General features: G+C 40.5%; 1 long non-coding RNA gene across 1 annotated transcript in view; it reads right to left on the bottom strand.

The window, feature by feature from the left end:
• Positions 1-12,572: 12,572 nt before the first annotated feature.
• Positions 12,573-18,197, bottom strand: part of LOC115233929 — an 81,090-nt gene continuing 75,465 nt past the window's right edge. The window contains exon 3 of the long non-coding RNA XR_003883853.1: positions 12,573-12,689. This is a non-coding gene — a long non-coding RNA (uncharacterized LOC115233929). The remainder of the gene's footprint in view (positions 12,690-18,197) is intronic.

Here is an 18,197-nt window from a genome sequence, read left to right as displayed (position 1 = left end):
ATAACGGACACAAACAAGAAACTTTAGAAAGTAACAAGCTTCAAGATAATTATTTGACTGCACGTAAGACGTAATTAGAATAAACGCTTTGATTACGGCAGCACGTCTTTGCAAAGGGAATAGATGAAAAAATTAGATTTCAGATGCATATCCTGTGATTATCAAGTCAGAAGGTACGCTCCCGTATCTACATTTATGAGGCTCGAGGAATTTCAATTAATATTTATTTCAAAAAGGAAAGTCCAGCCGCGCGCGTCCATGTCGACAAGAGCATCTGCCAAAGAGAATGCAGAAATAATTCTCTGCATTATACACGCACTGCTTTATAATCATTGTAAATTTGTGATTCCAATATTAATGATAAGACTCATATTAATATACCAACGTTATATATATATATATATATATATCACAAATGTAGGATTGAATTTTGTTCCGCAACTTTATATGTATTTTAGCGAGAGATTATTTTAGCTTCATTTATTACACGTTTAATATATAAAATATGATTTTTGAATAAAATAAATTAATCGCTCGTCCATTTATTGTAATCGATAGTTCCTCGAATTGTTTAAATTTATCTGCCGTTTGTTATTAAAAAACAGCTATTTTTTTTCAGGAAAATGAATAAAAACTATACTCTGCTTTATTCTATTCTATTTATCTCATATTCCCTCTCTGGCGCGTGCAACATCGCGAAAACGCGAAGAATTTTTAATTCACCCAGCATGCCATAGAAACGCGCGCTTTCCTCTGCATCCGGTCCAAATCAATCCTGCCTGATCGGAAAAATGGTCGGCTCGACGAAGCCGCATCGGCCGGGTGTTTGCCGCCGCGAATTCGCATCACACAGGCGTGGACCCACGGCGATATAAAACGGCTTAAATCGCGTAACCGGTGCTGTTCCCGCGGGACGCGTTGCAGAATCGCATTTCCCGGAGGCGCTCCCGCAACCCGCTATTTCACCGTCGTTTATTATTGCTGCGCAAAATACGTATGTAGATAGGCAGGCAGGCGGGCAAAAGATCGCGTGAACGCCGGCACCGATGGCGGCGCGCGACGTTTTTTCAGCTCTGCACGCGATGCGTCAACCGCGCGACACGACGATGTCGGCCTAAACAAATAATAGAACAACATTGTACGGGGCCATATACAATAGCGCGATACTGAAAAAAAAATGTTATTTCGTCGGTAAAATTTTGTCAAACTTGCCAGCGAGTCCCTCATTTGAAGGAAAATATAATTCGATTATCGATTGAAGTGATATACGCGAACGATCTTCAATATTGTAAACGCATCCGTTATCATTACGTAGACTTTCGACACTGAACATGGAATGCATGACATTTTCCCGTAAGTGTTTCAGCTCTTTCCGCAATGATGTGAAGACGCACGTATGCAATTTCGTCTCAAGTACAGCTCGCTTCCTCTATGATGGAAACTCCAGAAATGCATATTTTATTATTTCGAAGATTACAATACTTTTTACGTGAATGCAAAATATTCAACGCTATCACATAACAAAAATATAAAAATTCAGCGATTTAACAATGTATTCGTTTTTTCATAATAAATAAAATCAAGAATATGAGAAAACGTAACGAAATATTTATTTCTGATTAAGGTGATAAAACGTAACGTTATTCTACATTTTCGCCGAAAATATAAAAGTTTATGAGAGCAAATCATCAGCCAAGTAAATATTTAATCGCATCGAAAACAGCTCGACGATTCGCGCGAGTATTATTCGTTTAAGAGCAATGCTCTCGTTATTATCACGAAATCTGTAGGAGCGATGTCCGAATAAAATTATTTCGCACGAGGAGGGGGAGAAGAGATTCATTTTTTATATGCAAAAACCAATAGCGCCCCGTAATGCGACGAACGTCCGTTGTAGAGGATAAAATAAAGATAATTCGTGCTAGTTGCTCGCGTTTCCTATCTCTCGTGAAGCTCGACGCGCTCGCGGAGCAAAATTATTCCTAACGCGCAACAGGAGACTCATTTTTCGCGAGAAATCCGGCCTTCGCGCGGTCACGGCCGACTTAATGAGCGCATCCGAAACCGGAGGATGCGCCGGCTGCTGCGTCCCGGAAAGTGAAACTCGCGATTACGAGAATGCGAGAGCGCGAGACGGGTCAATATATGTATATGTGCACACAAGGCGGGAATGCGTGAGATAAAACAAAACGTGTATATACTGTCGTTTCGGCTGCGAGACGATAAGAAATGCCTTTTGGTCTCGCGTGTCAGGTTATTTCGCTCGTTCTGAATATTTATAAGGGCTGTCCGTCAAGGGGTTGGGCCGAGAGAGAAGCGAGCCCACGTGCATTTTCATTTTAGAGTTACAGAGCTGTCGCTGCCAGATTGGAGAGAGGAGATACTATAAGTGAAATATTAAATTCCCATCTACCTCGGTTCTCTCTTTCCGATTTACCTGTCGCTTAGGGTGGACGAGCGTAATGTCCTTCGAGATTCTCCTCGATGGCAATTAGATCGTTTTTAGGAGCGGCGTCCGGATAATTCAATCGTCATGAAAATACCATGCGAAGCGTGTGCTTACGGCAATCTCGGTAAACCGGTAGCGACAAGCCGCCGCGACGTGATGGTGTACGTGATTTATATCGACTTGTGTATCGTTCTCTCGCGCGACGCGTAGACGATCTCCCGACAACCGATATACGTCGTATCTCAATTAACGTTTCTTGCTCGACTAATGGTTTATATATATCGTCTTTCACTGAGATACGCGCAAGAGTTACTCTCCCGTTTTTCCGCGCACGTCACGCCGACGGATTCCCCGACATCCGAGCGGTAGAACATGAATTGTTAGAAAAATATTCCGCGGGCGAGGTGATTCGAATTTCTCTCGCGACCGCGCTTCAATTTTCGCGCTTATTTTCTGTCAAAACATGACCGGACATATTCACGGTATTCGCCAAGGGTTACGAAAATATTCAAAGGTGGCGTTTCGTCAGTGTCACCGGTGACCGAGCGTGGCGGTCGAAAAAAAAAGAGGGAAGAGAAAAAAGAAGTTTTTAAAGAACTCTTGATTGCCGAGGAATAATATTTGGAAGGGCGGTTAAAGTTACCCGCCGTGGCTCCGCTCCCCTATCCGGGATAACGCTCTCCCTCCGTGTTTTTTCTATTCCGTGACGCGTGAGGTGTCCGCGTGGCATGCAACATCCATCTGTCGGTATCCTTCTAAGGTTGCACTTGTAGTAGCATCCGCCCCTGTCCGCGCGAACGGAAAATTTCATTACGGATAAATGCGTAAGCCGAACAAGTGTCTCTCACCCTTTGTAAACGTGACGGCTGCACCCACCCGATACGCACATCCGAAACCCTGACTCCCACATTTTCCATTTTATTTATACATCGGCGTTACAAAACGCTTAATGTATCCGTATGGATTACGCGGGATCCATTAACAGAATTACATATGATTCAAACATTGTAAAATGTAGAAATTTTATCTGTCCAACAAGAATGGAAAGCTAAATTAAAACATCTCACTTCACGTCGAAAATTTACAGACATTACAAAAATTTACAGAGAAACGAAAAGTACATAATTAAATATAAACTCCTGATATGCAGATATTTGACAAGCTTTGTTTCGAAACCAAAATTTCATTCCTCCCTCGAGCGTTTCATGCGATCGATCTGAATAAACCTTCGGCGAGCGCACGGGCTGCACAGAGCGCGCATCATCATTCGTCACTATTATTCACGGTCACGATACACGATCGCAACAGAGAGAAGGGACAGGAAAGAGGGGGGGGGCGTATGAAAAGCCCCTTCGTATCCACTTCTGGTTGCCAGCGTCGACTGCCGCCGACGAGGCGATTAAATTTCACACGACGGCTTCTAACACGCCTCTTTCATCGGAGAAGTTTCCGCGGCGCGAGTAGGAGTCGATCTCTCCTCTCCTTTCCTTCCCTCCCCTCCCGTCCCCCCCCCCTGCTCGATAGATCCTCGGTCAGGGTGGTCGTAGATAGCTACTTGAAGGGGTGCTCCACCCCGTGATGCGGCATCATTTTCCACATCAATCCAACATGAATCTCCCGAGGACGTGTCTCGTGAATAGCCCCACCTGTCGCGGTATTATCATTCAGTACGCTCGGGAATCATTGAGAATTAGTAAAGTTATTATAAGTAACTCCTAGTCTCACGCTGGAAGAATCAACCGGCGAATGCTCGTACGAAAAATATTTGTTCACGCTACTGTCACCGGCAACAGTGACAGAAATTCTCGCGTGACGCGATTGATTATGTGTGCGCGTAAAAATGAAATAAGCTGTAATTTAAAACAAAGGTAAATTTGATGTTTCTGTCTTTTTATGTAGACTCCTGATATGTTTAAAACCACCGCACATTTTGAAAAGAAACTAGAATAAAATCGTAAATTTTTTAAACAGAATACCAAATTAATTATCTATAATTTTCGAGATATTTTGAAATTGACTATGAAACACCATAACATCATTCTATCATCATTTCTGATGATAGAATTATCAGATCAGTATTAACGGAATCGAGCTGCGCTATATCGCAGGATCATCGCCGACGGCGTACTATCGATGTAGCAGCCCATAATCCCATAGTTCATATTCGTTGAAAATCAGCCTGTGTCGTGCACGATACAGACGGCACTCGCCGAGAAAAGGGGTCGACTACGGGCACGATAATGGTCGCTGTCCTCGCTGATAGTTCCGGGCGTTTTGAATAATTCAATAAGAGCAACTAATTGTGTTTATGCAAATTCGCGCGAGACGAGAGCTCGAAAGAGGGGGACCGAGAATCGCTCTGCCGGATCCTGCGCATGATTTCCCAAGGATGCGGGCAACGGGAGATAAGACGAGAACGACGTGTCAGAAGGGTCGGAACGAAAAACAAACGTGTTCTATGCACGACGGCCTACTCGACATCCCTCGAAAAAGTAGAAAACGCATCGTTCAAAAGACAGAGGGGAAAAGAACGCCGAAATGAGACCGGCACGCGTAGGCCTGACGGCGAAGCATATGCACCCCGTTGACCGTTCCACGGTCGGGAGAGATCCCGCCCCTTGATTAAGCGAAACACAACCTCCGAGGGATTATCTAAATTGCTTCGTGAAATGAATTAACGGCGCTCGTCGATGATCGCGCTCCCTTTTACCAACTCTGGGTTCCCCGTCTAGTCGACATGCAACAGAACGCGTATAGAGTCACTTAATTTCGTGATAGCGATAACCAGACCCGGCTGAATGTATCGTTTTTCAACGTGACCAACTACGATATCGCGCATGCCAACTCCTGCTGTTATCCTTTCTCAGTTAATGCAAGCCTCGACGCGCCCGACGATAATGAGTAAACAAAACGTACCTAGCGAAACATATACGATGATTAAATTAGCCCCGACGCGCGTCGCGATGATTAATTCCAAAGTACACTACTGTGTACTTGGTCGGGCGTCTCTCGACGTAAGAAACTAGACACTTACAGCTTGAATCGAACTACTTGACGTCGCGACCACTCAACGTCCCGGCGTATTCCTACCCTTATCGCGTCGCTACCCTCGAAAACCAGAGAGAGAACTCGTGAGACGTGAGTTGATAACGTCGCCAATGGCCGCTTTGCGAACTACGAACTCATAGGGCAGGCTTGTGATACATTACGAGGGTAGAGCAGCAATTTTTCACGTTTATCGCATTCCTGTTGCGGTCTCGAGCCGATCCGCGGCCAGGTAGGGATATACGTACGCAGGACGTAGCTCGCAGGACGAAGGATAATATGAAAGAACGCCCGGAATTAATTACCGGTGCGGCCCGACGTTTATACCGGGCGAGTTTATAATCCGCGGGTCGCATTTGTCTCTTCGAGGAAAACGCATTTAATGTTTTTGAGAGAGAGAGAGAGAGAGAGAGAGAGAGAGAGAGAGAGAACAGCATTTACCGTATTCGACCGTTTCGTGCATACTGAGGACCGCCGTGAGAAACCGGTGTAAGTGCATTGTCTTGTAAAAAGGGCACCCGGCCGCGGGTTCAATTAACTTAATGCAAATTACCTGTCGCGTCCATGCCTGTATATACGCGTTCCGGTAAGGAGCAAGGTAGAGGAAAAATTCATGAATCATTTTATGCGTATCTGATAACCACGCAACGCCCTCGCGAGCGGAGCAAAAAAAAAAGATTGTATGTGATATGTGTATAATGTATAATATTATATAATTATATATAAAAAATTCTTGTCGCAAAATAATAACATTTAAATAAATTTAATCATATAGCCAAAGATATCGTCTTCCCTGCTTTTAATTGAACATGTACTAATTGCTTCACTATTCTTCAAATCTTTATAACGCGTATGCAACAAAGATGCACGATTATTCTTCAATACTCTATTCTATAATACCATATAAAAAAATCTTTAACGCGTCAAGATAGAGGTAGCCCAGCACTCTCTTCCTTGCGCGAGGGACTATAATTTTGTGAAAAATCTCTCCTAAATATAACAGAGTAATCTTCCTAATCGCGTTGAAAGCATTTCGTCGCGAGCAACATATTTCTTCGCACGATACATTTCCGTTTGATCATAAAGAAGCCGGGAAGGCAAAGGCAAAAGGTATTACTTTGCCGTTTTGCAAAAGCCAGAATCGGCTTCCGCCGAGTCCAAGCGTCCCGCAGGATATACTCCCTATGTACTGTATACGAAAACCGCTTCACTCCACGTCTATCCTTCCTCCATTGAAGAAGTTGCAAAGTAGCGTAACATGTGCGTCCCGTCGTCGAGTATAAATATTGTATGGGCCGAGACCGTGTAAACGTAAATCTTCGATACGAAAGAGGGTATTAAACGTATTTACGAAATTGGTGCAAATTTGTTTTCTGAATTCTGACACGCTCGATAATGCGATTATGCGCACACGCTCATTAAAATGCAGCTCAAAGGATGCTGCCCAATAATACGCCGCTGTCACGTAACCCGTTCGATTCACTTTAACGGGTTCTTTGCATCGCATTTTCTTGCGTCGAGTTCTTCGGATGTTCGTAAACCCCAGGTCTGAGCAAAGGTTCCCGGTGGCTCAATTAATGAGTGGTAATTACGGACCCCCGTTCCGACGCGACCGCGCCGAGAATATCTTGAAAAATTCCTTCTCTCCCAACGCCGGCCGCACTTAATTACGCAAAAATACGTTGACGCGATTTTTCTTGCCGATTTATTGTTCCTCGAGCGACGCCGGGAGATCCTTGCTCGCGGCACCATCTCAAAGACTCGTTAATTGAGACAGAAATTTAATTATCGATTACACTTAATGCGAGAGATTAGTTTATACAATACCAAAAGCGTACCCGCTGTTCTTTTTCTTCGTTTCACAGATTCTCCAATAAATCTAAATTCAAATTTCATATAATGATATTTTATTGAAATAGACTTTTAAAATTATAAACAATATTTTTATCTATCAATTTCGTACATCTTTAATTAATATAATAAATCAAAATCTTCAACCGTTTGAAATCATAAAATTTGAATTCTAGTACTTCTGATTTAATGCGCGATTACTTCTCAGACATCCCTTTCATAGATAGATGTTCCTTTGATGTCGAGGCTATGATCGTAGTTCTGTGCATGAAAAGGCGGAAAATGGAGCCAGTAAGTTTATGAGGCATTATGTTAGATGAAAATTCCATTCTCCGCGACCCTCGGAATATTGTCCGCTAGCGAATAACCGCGGGACGAGGTGCTTGAATTTTCAACAGGCCGCCTCCCCCTGCAAAGGGACATCGAGGGGTAGAAAACGCGTCAACGTTTCGACAACTCTGGCGACAATTCTCCCGCGCCCCGCGCTTCTTTTTCCATCCACCATCGTGTAATTCGAAATGGTGCGTGTTGCATTCCCGTGTCCGATGCAATATAGCCACGTGCATACGTCGCGTACTCCATACAGGGAATTACAAATGGACAAAGCCCAGCTGCCGACCGACACTACTGCGGTGCCAAATCGAATGGTGACACGCGAGACACGCGACTCTTTCTCTCCCGCCCCATTTTCCGCCCTCAACCATGCACGCTTGATCGTCATCACCATTTCTCTTTCGTTCTGTATCTTTCACTCGCGATCCCTGACGCGCGTTTGTGTTTTTAAAATGATGGCATACAAATACATCCACTCGAGCAAAAAAAAAAGATTGTATGTGATATGTGTATAATGTATAATATTATATAATTATATATAAAAAATTCTTGTCGCAAAATAATAACATTTAAATAAATTTAATCATATAGCCAAAGATATCGTCTTCCCTGCTTTTAATTGAACATGTACTAATTGCTTCACTATTCTTCAAATCTTTATAACGCGTATGCAACAAAGATGCACGATTATTCTTCAATACTCTATTCTATAATACCATATTTTTACTCTTTCTTGTTAATTTTCATATCTAGTATGTTGTCATAAATCACTAGCATTTTTCAAGTATTAATCGAACGTACCATGGCTTTTCGCTCGACGCAATTGCACACGGTTGCCGAGAGCCATTTCGAAATTGTCCCTTCGTTCGCATCCATTAATTACGGTCGTACTATAACGGCTTAAGCGATATTGCCCGATCATCACATTAAAGAGTCACGCGTTACCACTTACAAGCACCGCGTTTGATTAACATCGCAGTTTGTCCAGGAAAAGAATACGTTTTTATAGAACAAGAAAAAAACGTGTCAAATTAATCCACTCTCGTTACGAACATATTGAGACTAATCCAATTATCTTTTTATAAAATTTATATGTTGTCTTTAAAATAATTTGTATATAAATATAATTATTTGAATAATGATGTATTTCTAATGAGACGCTACACTTTCATCGGTACTCAGTACATGATTCTACCAATACACAAACAGGTCTTGGATTTTCGCTACGAAACACATTCATAATGGCAAATCTCTTGCGTGACGCCTACCCTTCTTTAAGGGATCGTAATCACGGCTTTAGTCTTACTAGTAACAAACAAATATTTTCAGGGTCGTTGGTTAATATGTTAAACATTTCATACCGAGACCCAGAATAGCGGCCGAGAAACCCTTGTCCCTTTTAGTCCCAAAGTAATGTCAGGTATTACGATTCCCGGGAGAATTCCTACGCCCCTTCTGTCTCTCTTAAATTATCGCCGTAATTACGGCGTATGCATCGTAAAGCGCAGCCGCCCGGCACAATGTCGTCATGCTCGCGAGTCGGGAGAAAAGTATGCTTGTGATCAACGTATTTCCTCTCCGTAGACGCGCGACGAATTCACTGTTTTATCACTCGTATTATTTTGCGCGGCAAATCTCACATTTTACAACCATCTCGCTTCTAATCTCTCATGATAACGTAAAAATGATGGACGCACGTTTCGCGTTACGTAAACTCCGACAAAGTCAATTATGTCGATATACAATCAACTCGCGCATGTGTAAAGCGCCCGATGTTAAGAGAAAATCGCGTGGGACAACGAAACATCGCGTTTGCGTTGTCGGAGTTATGTATCGGATGTGAAAGGAACCGGATCTACATCATATGTCTACTTTGTCCGCGTGTTGGTGGCTATCTCATATGATTCTTTCTCAACACGGGGTCCCCGGGATCGCGTTTCGTAATCTCACGCATGTACACGACCTTTCACCGTACCTTCCTTCGGCAAATGATTAATGATATCGTCTTATGGTCGGACGAAAATGTTGCAACATTTTTAGATTCTATTCGTACAATTCTTTTCGTAGAAAAAAATTAATTCCGGAAGTCGAACATGTCAAATCGACGTATACTCGCGCGCCTACCTTTCTAGTATTTTGATCGTGTATTATGACGGTGATAGAGCACGCGATCTAATCATGATAATTCAATATTACGCGTGACAGTATATTTTCCGTCTAATAATATTCATTAAACTCTTAAATCAAATAACAGTAGAAACTGCACACCGATCTGTGCCAGAAGTAATAAATATTACAAAGAAATTATATTAACAAAGCAAATTTTTTCATAGCGAAGATATAAATTTTTTCGTAGCAAACGGGGTTATACGTTCCATGAATCGCAGATTTATATTAATGATAAGGAAAAATATCGTGACTCCAGCGAAAGCCGGCTTATCGTCTAGTAGCGTGTCATAATTTCTACCGGACATCGAATTAATTCCATTGCTTTTAATTTGTCATTCTCCGCGTGACACTGGCGACACAGATGAAAAGTGACAAGCACGCGACGTACTGATTAAGAAACTTCAACATTCAGCTAACACGTCGACGTTCATATTTTGTGAAAATATCGTGCACGAACAACTTTATTTCACTGCGACTTGAAATACGATCGATACTTTAACGATACGCAAAGTAGAAATTTAAAAAAAAACATGCCGTGTAATAATTACGTTTTCTTATCTAATATCGCGATAACCGAAATATAGATCTTCAAATTTTTTCTTAATTTATACGTCTATTAATTTACAAGATTGTAACGATTATAATCATTATTAAATCACGCACGGTATTTTAATACAGCTACAGCGAAAGATGTTTAGATGTTTTTCTTCTAAATGCATGGAAAACTCTGCGATCCAAACCATTATATTATAATTCAAAACATTTCTAAAATCTTTTCCGAGCTAGAATATTAAAAATCACGTTTCATAGTAACACAACGGCAATTATAATATAACCGCGCGAAGGCAAACGCGGCAACAAAAAAAAAAAAAAAAAAAAAAAAAAAACAAGAAGAGCCAGAGTAGCAGAAAGCGAGGAGTATAATAAAACAATAGCCGCAATTTTTTTATTATCTCAGCGATGATTAAAGTAATGCGATTTCCATCCTTTCATCGAGGCAGAAGCACAAATGAGCGGCCGGGCATTGTTCGCGTTTCTCCCCGCTGGCTAACAATCGTCGTTCCTCTCACGGCTCTGCGAAACCGAATAATCAATCCACTTCGCCGTGAAACGTTTTCCTTTGTATCGCGAAATATCCGCGCCTCTCGACATCTTTGCGACGACGCGACGGTAAGCGCGAGTGGCATTTCGCCGCCAATATAGCCGCGCATTCGCCGCGTCGTACGCGCCGAAAGAGTGCGTAAAAGCGGAGGAAGAGAGAATAAAGCAAAACGGCGCGATGATAAAGGACGGATAGGGCGAACTTTAAACAGCCGCTGCATAATGCATCCGGTCGGGTTGGCAGTAACGGCACCGCCGGCCGTTTCTTCACCCCGAAGGGCGCCCTTCGAAGTGGAAAGCTTTCCCGTCGCGAAGGGCCAACTTTCGCCGTCGCGTTGACGCGATCCTCTCGACGTAGCGCGCACTCCGTCGATGAAGCCGTCGAGTGACGACGAGTCGGTGACGGTGGATTATTTCGACGGTTCGACACGAGCGGGATTGCGTAAAATGCCCGAGTGGATTTTAACGGGGCTGGCGCGAACGCGATCGGTCCTGGCTACCAGCGTGCTCGTTTGTAACTCGCGTGTTCGCGCGTCGCGTAATCGCCGATAATTACGACGGAATGACGCGGCCGTTCTTACGGCACGCCTGCTCGCCCGCAACGTATTATTCTATCGTTTGCATCGGCCGTACACGCATCGATACAGGCAACCTCGATCGATGCACTCTCGTGCAAACATTTTTCGCACGGTCACAAGGCACTGGCCAGTGATTCTACACATTGGAAAAAAGCGAATTTCCGATGGTTACTTGTTACTGGGAGATATTAAGGTAATACACGCGTTTTAGAACGTGATTGGGAACATTCATGAAAAGGTGAAAACTTCGAGAAAAGTATATATAAATATGTGTATATATTTCTCTATATATATATTTGATGTATATATACCTGTATATATCTTCTTTCGTCTAAAATATTTATCATAGTTATATTCGAGAGAGAGAGAGAAATGTAAAATTCAAATATAGTATATTTCTCTTTTTGAATATAAGATTACTGCTACGTGACAAGATTTCACCATTTATTACATTTGATTGAATAATATGGCTTATTCTTACTTTGATAAGGGTCTTTGCTTTAAATCTCGGATTTATTCAAACTACATGCTGTCGTCAAATTGCGAAATATAAAGGAAAATTTACGGACAAAGAAAATATAAATTTTTGGATGTTCTCTGTCGAGGACATAGCATGTGTCGTTGTAAAATAAAGATATAAGTTTATTTATATCTGAGAATTAAAACAATGGATCTGCGATGTGTCATATATTTAATATGACATATATTTATATTTAATATAAATGTCTTTAATATATCATTAATACGTCATATATTTATATTTAATATATTTTCTATAATATCTTTATTTATTGCTATATATAACATATATTTATACATATCATTTGAGATACTATTATCATAGATCCGTTATTTTAAAATGTTACGTCCTGGCGATTCTCTTCAGCTTCACGCAGTCTTACTCTGTGCTTTTGCACCGTAATTCGCGAGTTAGGCACTTGTGCTACCAGTGTCCTCACTTGGCATCATCTCCAGAGCAACCACGAATCGAACATCTGGCTGCCGACATGAGACACAGAGCGAAACTCGGGATAATAAAAGATAGTTGTTGCGCCCTTCCGTCGACTCATCCTTCCCCGAGTCTGGACGTAACAAAAACATAAATAAAAGTTTCTCACTCACCGATCGATGCGCAACAGCAAAGTTAATAAACCTCTGTTGATCTGTAACATAAAAAAAAGATCCAAATTATAATAGCACCCAAAATAATTAATATTTCAAAAAATTATTATCGCATATTAGTACGCATTGAATTTTATATTTGGTGCGTACAATAATAAACAGATATTTAATAAACTAATTTTATAAACTGCGGAAAAATTCTAGTTCTTATTAAATAACTTTTACAGGATTATAACTTTTATTTTTATAATATAAGTGTGTATATATCTAATATAATCTGATATAATTTAAATTCATTATTCTCTGAATAATGCATTTAAATTTTATATATAACTCTGTTAATATTTTGTACAAACAAATTAGATAGATAAAATCAGTATTTTATCTTAATACTATTGTATCGCTTTTGGCTATAGCGTTACCGGTACTGAATGTACAGCGCCTCCGACAATCCTCCCGCGCTCCCTCTTCTATCTTCATCGAAAGGAAAGGGAAATGGAAGTGGGGATCTTGCTTCAGCCCTTATGCTGGCACCCCTTCCTTCGTGGTAACGCATTAATACGCGCGTTACACGCGTACAATACATACGTCCAAGTGAAGGAGCCGCAATGTTGGCACCGTCATGTATGTATGTATATTATGTATATTGTAACCCCACGTCTCACCGTCACCCCTTCGTGAAGCAGACGTCCTCTATCACCCTCTCGCTCCCTCCCTCTTCTTCTCTCTATCGCCCTATTCCCACTCGACTACCCTTGTCGCGCCGCGTATCGAGGTACCTACACAATTCTCGCATTACCACAGTGACCTTCCAAGCTTTGGTCACTTAGCAATTACTTAACGAGCTTCCAGACCGGCCCGCGTTTGTCGACACTGCAACGGCGTGAGGTATGCTCAAGCCCTTTTTTGCCGGAAGTAATATGTTTGCAACTCGAAAGCTCCCTGCCGCGAACTGTCGACGGAAATTCTTGTGGAAGCATATTATAGAGAAAGGGTTTAAAAGCACAGTTACAAGCAGTCGGAAACGAAGCGAGATTGGTAATTTTTGCGGTATTTGGTTCATTAAAGTTTGAGAAAAATTTAAGCGTGGAAGAATTAATAAAAATATTTTGCTAAAATATGCTGTGTGCATACATTCCTCTTGTTTTCCCAACATATAATGTTTATAATTTTTAACGTAATATTGAGATTTATTAAATTTCCTACGGGTATAACATGAAGCACATTTGTTGCAGCGCAGCATTTGTTTACAAAAGTGTCTGTTTTATTATGAATTGTTTTTTATGAACGAGTATCAAGATATTATCGTAAAAGAAATGCAAAATCAGTTAGTATTATCAGATGAAATATAATGCAATCGACAAAGATGCGACTAAGCGTAGAAAGTATAATATTTTTCCGATATTAAATTATCGGGTAGGAGAGCCCATTAAAATGTCACTTTTTCAGAGAATATAAATAAGCATACTGTGACGAATGAGCACCTGATGAAAATAAAATACAAATCCCGGCACCCGAGGGAAGTAAAGTGTCGCGCAAACGTCAGTGAATAAATTATTATCGAGATGTAGTTGATATTCGACTGGATTTATGCAAAAGTGCATTAATTAAGCTTGCGAAAACTGAATTTCCTAACACATCGTTCGCTAATGACGGGAACAGGTAGTTCGACAGACGCAGAGTTTTATCATTGCAATATTATATTATATAATATATATATCGCTATCACAGAAAAAGTAGTTAAAACCATAAAAAAAATTTACGGTTTGATTCTATTTTAAAATATAAAATTTTAAAGTAAGAATCGTACACCTTATATATGTACATCAAATACAATACAAATAATGATATTAGTAACATATAAAGCAATCAATAATTCCATAGAAGTGGAATAAAATCTCGTGATAAAATCAAATGATGTTTGATAACTTATTTGTACATTTTTCCGTATAATGGTCACTCCTTTTTTCCTTTATAATCATTACTCGCGATAGACCGTATTTATTGTTGACTCGCATACTAAAATCACATGTATGGAGGAGAAAATTCTATTAAACTTAAATCATAATTTTGCGCTCATCGGTCCGTGCAAGGGTTCGCGCTTATTGCATCGCAATAAAAAACCATTTCGATAATAGACTCAATGTCGATCTGTATTACTTACAACCCCCTTAGCTTCATCTTCGCGTATATGGCGACGAATGCGTCAATGGGGATCGACATGTCAGTCGTGGTTGGTTGAAAAATAGGGGTGATACTCTCTTACTGACTGTACTAACCCTTCGATAAAGCTCGATATTATGGCGAGTTCGCTCGCTTCTGAGATGGCTTTCCCGTGTGTCCTGAGGGATCACGAGACATCCTTTATAAGCACCATTCGCGAGCGTACAGAGAGTATAAAAGTATCTGTAAATACATACCTCATTAATAGTAGGATGTATCATGTTCCAAGAGGGTAAAATACAAACTTCTCATTTCTTTATGTTACATATAATGTTAGCTTTGAAACATTTATATTTTATTCATTATTAACAAAATTTAATATTGAGGAAAGTTACACACAAAGTATTTTATATAAGGTCAAATTTTTCATATTACTCTCTAATTATAAAATAAAAAATTATAAGACCCTAAAATTTTTAAGATTCTTGTTTTTCGTATCATTACCTTGTCAATCTGTATTTGACAAAATTACCAATAGATTTTTTTGTATAAAATATGTTTTATTGAGATAAAAAAATCTTTCTTACTATCCAAAATGTAAATTTTGTCAATTATTATATGTACTATAGAATTGGCTATATATTATTTGTTACATTAGCTGAATACTATACTTATAGGCCTGTCTAAAAAATAAGCACGATACATTATGCGTCCCTCGGAGACGGCAGTAACCCTTCGATAGAAGCCGACATTATGTCGGGTTCCGCCGCTCCCAAGATGGGCCTCTTGTGTGTCCTAGGGGATTACTAGACGCCCCTACCAGCCGCCGTTCGCGGATGTATTGAATATAAAAGTATCTAAGTAGATAGTTTGCTGAAATAACATACCGAGTTCGACGTCGCACGCCTCCGTATACAGTAGAAAAGAAGCCATTTTGGATGTCTTCGGCCCTACCAGTTTCCGTGCAAACGAATAATAACCACAAATTGAACCGCGATCCCATCGCGGTCTCTCGAATCCGAGAAAATATGTATACCATTTGGATTTCTTTTGAGACACGCATACGCATCAATCGTCGAAAAATTTTCAAGGGATTTCGCCACGAATATATGATACAATGTTGAAATATCTGATTGAATTCTGAAAACAATTGTTAATTGAAAAAAATCGCGCGTGTGATTTGCAAACGTCAATTATGTATTGTACACGTTGTTTAATAAGCAACTTAGATCTTTAGATATATTATATCTTTTTTTTCAACTTTTAATTATTCAATACGAACATATAAATGCGAGGGGCTATGCACTAGTGAGTGCGATGAACAAGTGATTTCAGATTGAAGTCGATTTCAAATGATTTTATCGATTTCATGAATACTTCAAGCAATTAGAAAACCATGTGATTTAATGTGATTTCATACGATCCAATCAGTGATTTCTGAAATCATTTCTAATTCTACCATGTGATTTCATACTGATTTCAAAAGTTCAGAGATTTCATTCTGATTTCAAGCTATTTCAATGATATTTTCGTGACTTCGATTTCAAAAGAATCTTTTTTAATTTTAACCGATTTCTCGTGATTTCGATTTTGATTTTATACCGGATTGCTTCAATGATTTCCTGAATGAATAGCCGCTCGTATAAATGATACTAACTGTAACGATGATAAGCCATCTAGCGAGATTATACAAGCGCGGTTTGCACGGAATACGATCGTTTCTGCGCGAAAACACACTTGCATGCTACGGTGAAAGTCCACGTTGTATCGCTGACATAGTACAGTCGGTTATCATCGTTGATAAGTGACATCCGTTACTATGGGTGGGGTTTATGGCAATTTGAAACATTAATTGCAGATTAAACAGAGGTTGCAGGTATACCAGTGTGCAGGGGTAATTATGCCACGGTAATCTCCGGCTGACCACTCGCGCACTATGGCCAGTTCTGAACGTCGCATGGCTTTCGCCGCACACCCGCAGTTGCGAATCGCACGGGTGTGTGCGCCGCCGGCTTCGCCCCAAGCTTCGGCATTTGTGTATCAACCGTAGCGATAACCTGCCATCCGTGATTGGCAGTAAGCGCGTGCCGATGTAATGCGCATTGACATCTGCACCGGACATCGGACGTAAAATCGTAAACTATCGTGATTCATCTCTCTCCGTCTATTATTATATCGCGGCACGAAAGCGACCCGTCGACGCGAAATCATGCGCGTTTATCGAAATTCTTCATTCGCATGTGCATCGCGAAATAATCTCTCAATCTATAGCAGCGCGAAACCACTTTTAATAAAAAAGAAAAAAAATTAATAATTCGCGTGACATGCAAAAACACTCGTGCGACTATCTGCTTGAAAAGATCACTTAACTTTTTCTCGCACACATATACATAAATATATATTGTTACTGCGCATAGATTAAGTAAATAACGTACAAAAATATTCCTTTTCCAACAGTAGAAGAGAAGAAAAGTTTCGTCGCTAATAGCATTTGTTTACAATATCCATTTGTAAAATCTCCGCGAGAACTGCAAAGGGAAATTGCATGTTCTTTCGTACTTTTTTTTCTTGCTTCGCTTTGAATCGTCTAGTATCGAACGCGGAGCTTGCTCGTGTAAGATTACAGAAACGAGGTGTCTCGAACGACATCTCGTATTAACGAATTCCATTATGGGAACAGTTATGGCAGTGCGCTATCGTTACTGATGAGCTCAGGGAGCTACGGCACGTACCACGACCTCTTGGCGACTTCCACCTTTACCTTCATCCTGCTAAAAGCTTCGAAGAGACCAACGCACCCAAAACTTTGCTACTTTGAATTTCTAAAGAGCGCGTCCGACTCACTAAAAAGCTGCGTTAATTAAATCCACGATTTCAATCAGTTGTATTCATCCCTTATATATATAAGTCGATTTATTTAATTTTCTTTTATAAAATGACCGTGACTCTTTCTCTTTGATAGCAGAGAGAGAAATGGTTTTAAGAAATTAATTATTTCTGCGACAAAAACGCGCCGTTCCTACGAATATCTAATGTAATCCTTCTTGACGCAAGTATTTGGCTTATACCAGCAACGTAAGAAATCTCCGCTAAGAAATTTAAGCGCAACGACTTCATTATTCAAACGTAATCAAAACTTGCGAAATTTAATGACGCTTATGATGTCTGTGCATATAAATAGTATTTTCTTAGAAATCCGTTTTATTTTAATAGAATAAGCATCGCGGAGAAACTTGGTCAATATCACGATCTATATGCAAATGCCTGCATCCCAAAAACTTTGGCGCACAGATGAATCATGTCTCGCGCAAAAATCTGTGTTCTTTGTCGAGTTCACGAGTTCGTAAATGTAATGAAATCAGCGCAATCACGGTGAAGGTCGGAAG

The sequence above is a fragment of the Formica exsecta genome, unplaced genomic scaffold (assembly GCF_003651465.1).
Source record: "Formica exsecta isolate Colony F162 unplaced genomic scaffold, ASM365146v1 scaffold191, whole genome shotgun sequence".
In the NCBI taxonomy this organism is placed as follows: Eukaryota; Metazoa; Arthropoda; class Insecta; order Hymenoptera; family Formicidae; genus Formica; species Formica exsecta.
The sequence above is the reverse complement of the archived record's forward strand: the minus strand, read 5'-3'. Positions and strand labels throughout refer to the sequence as shown.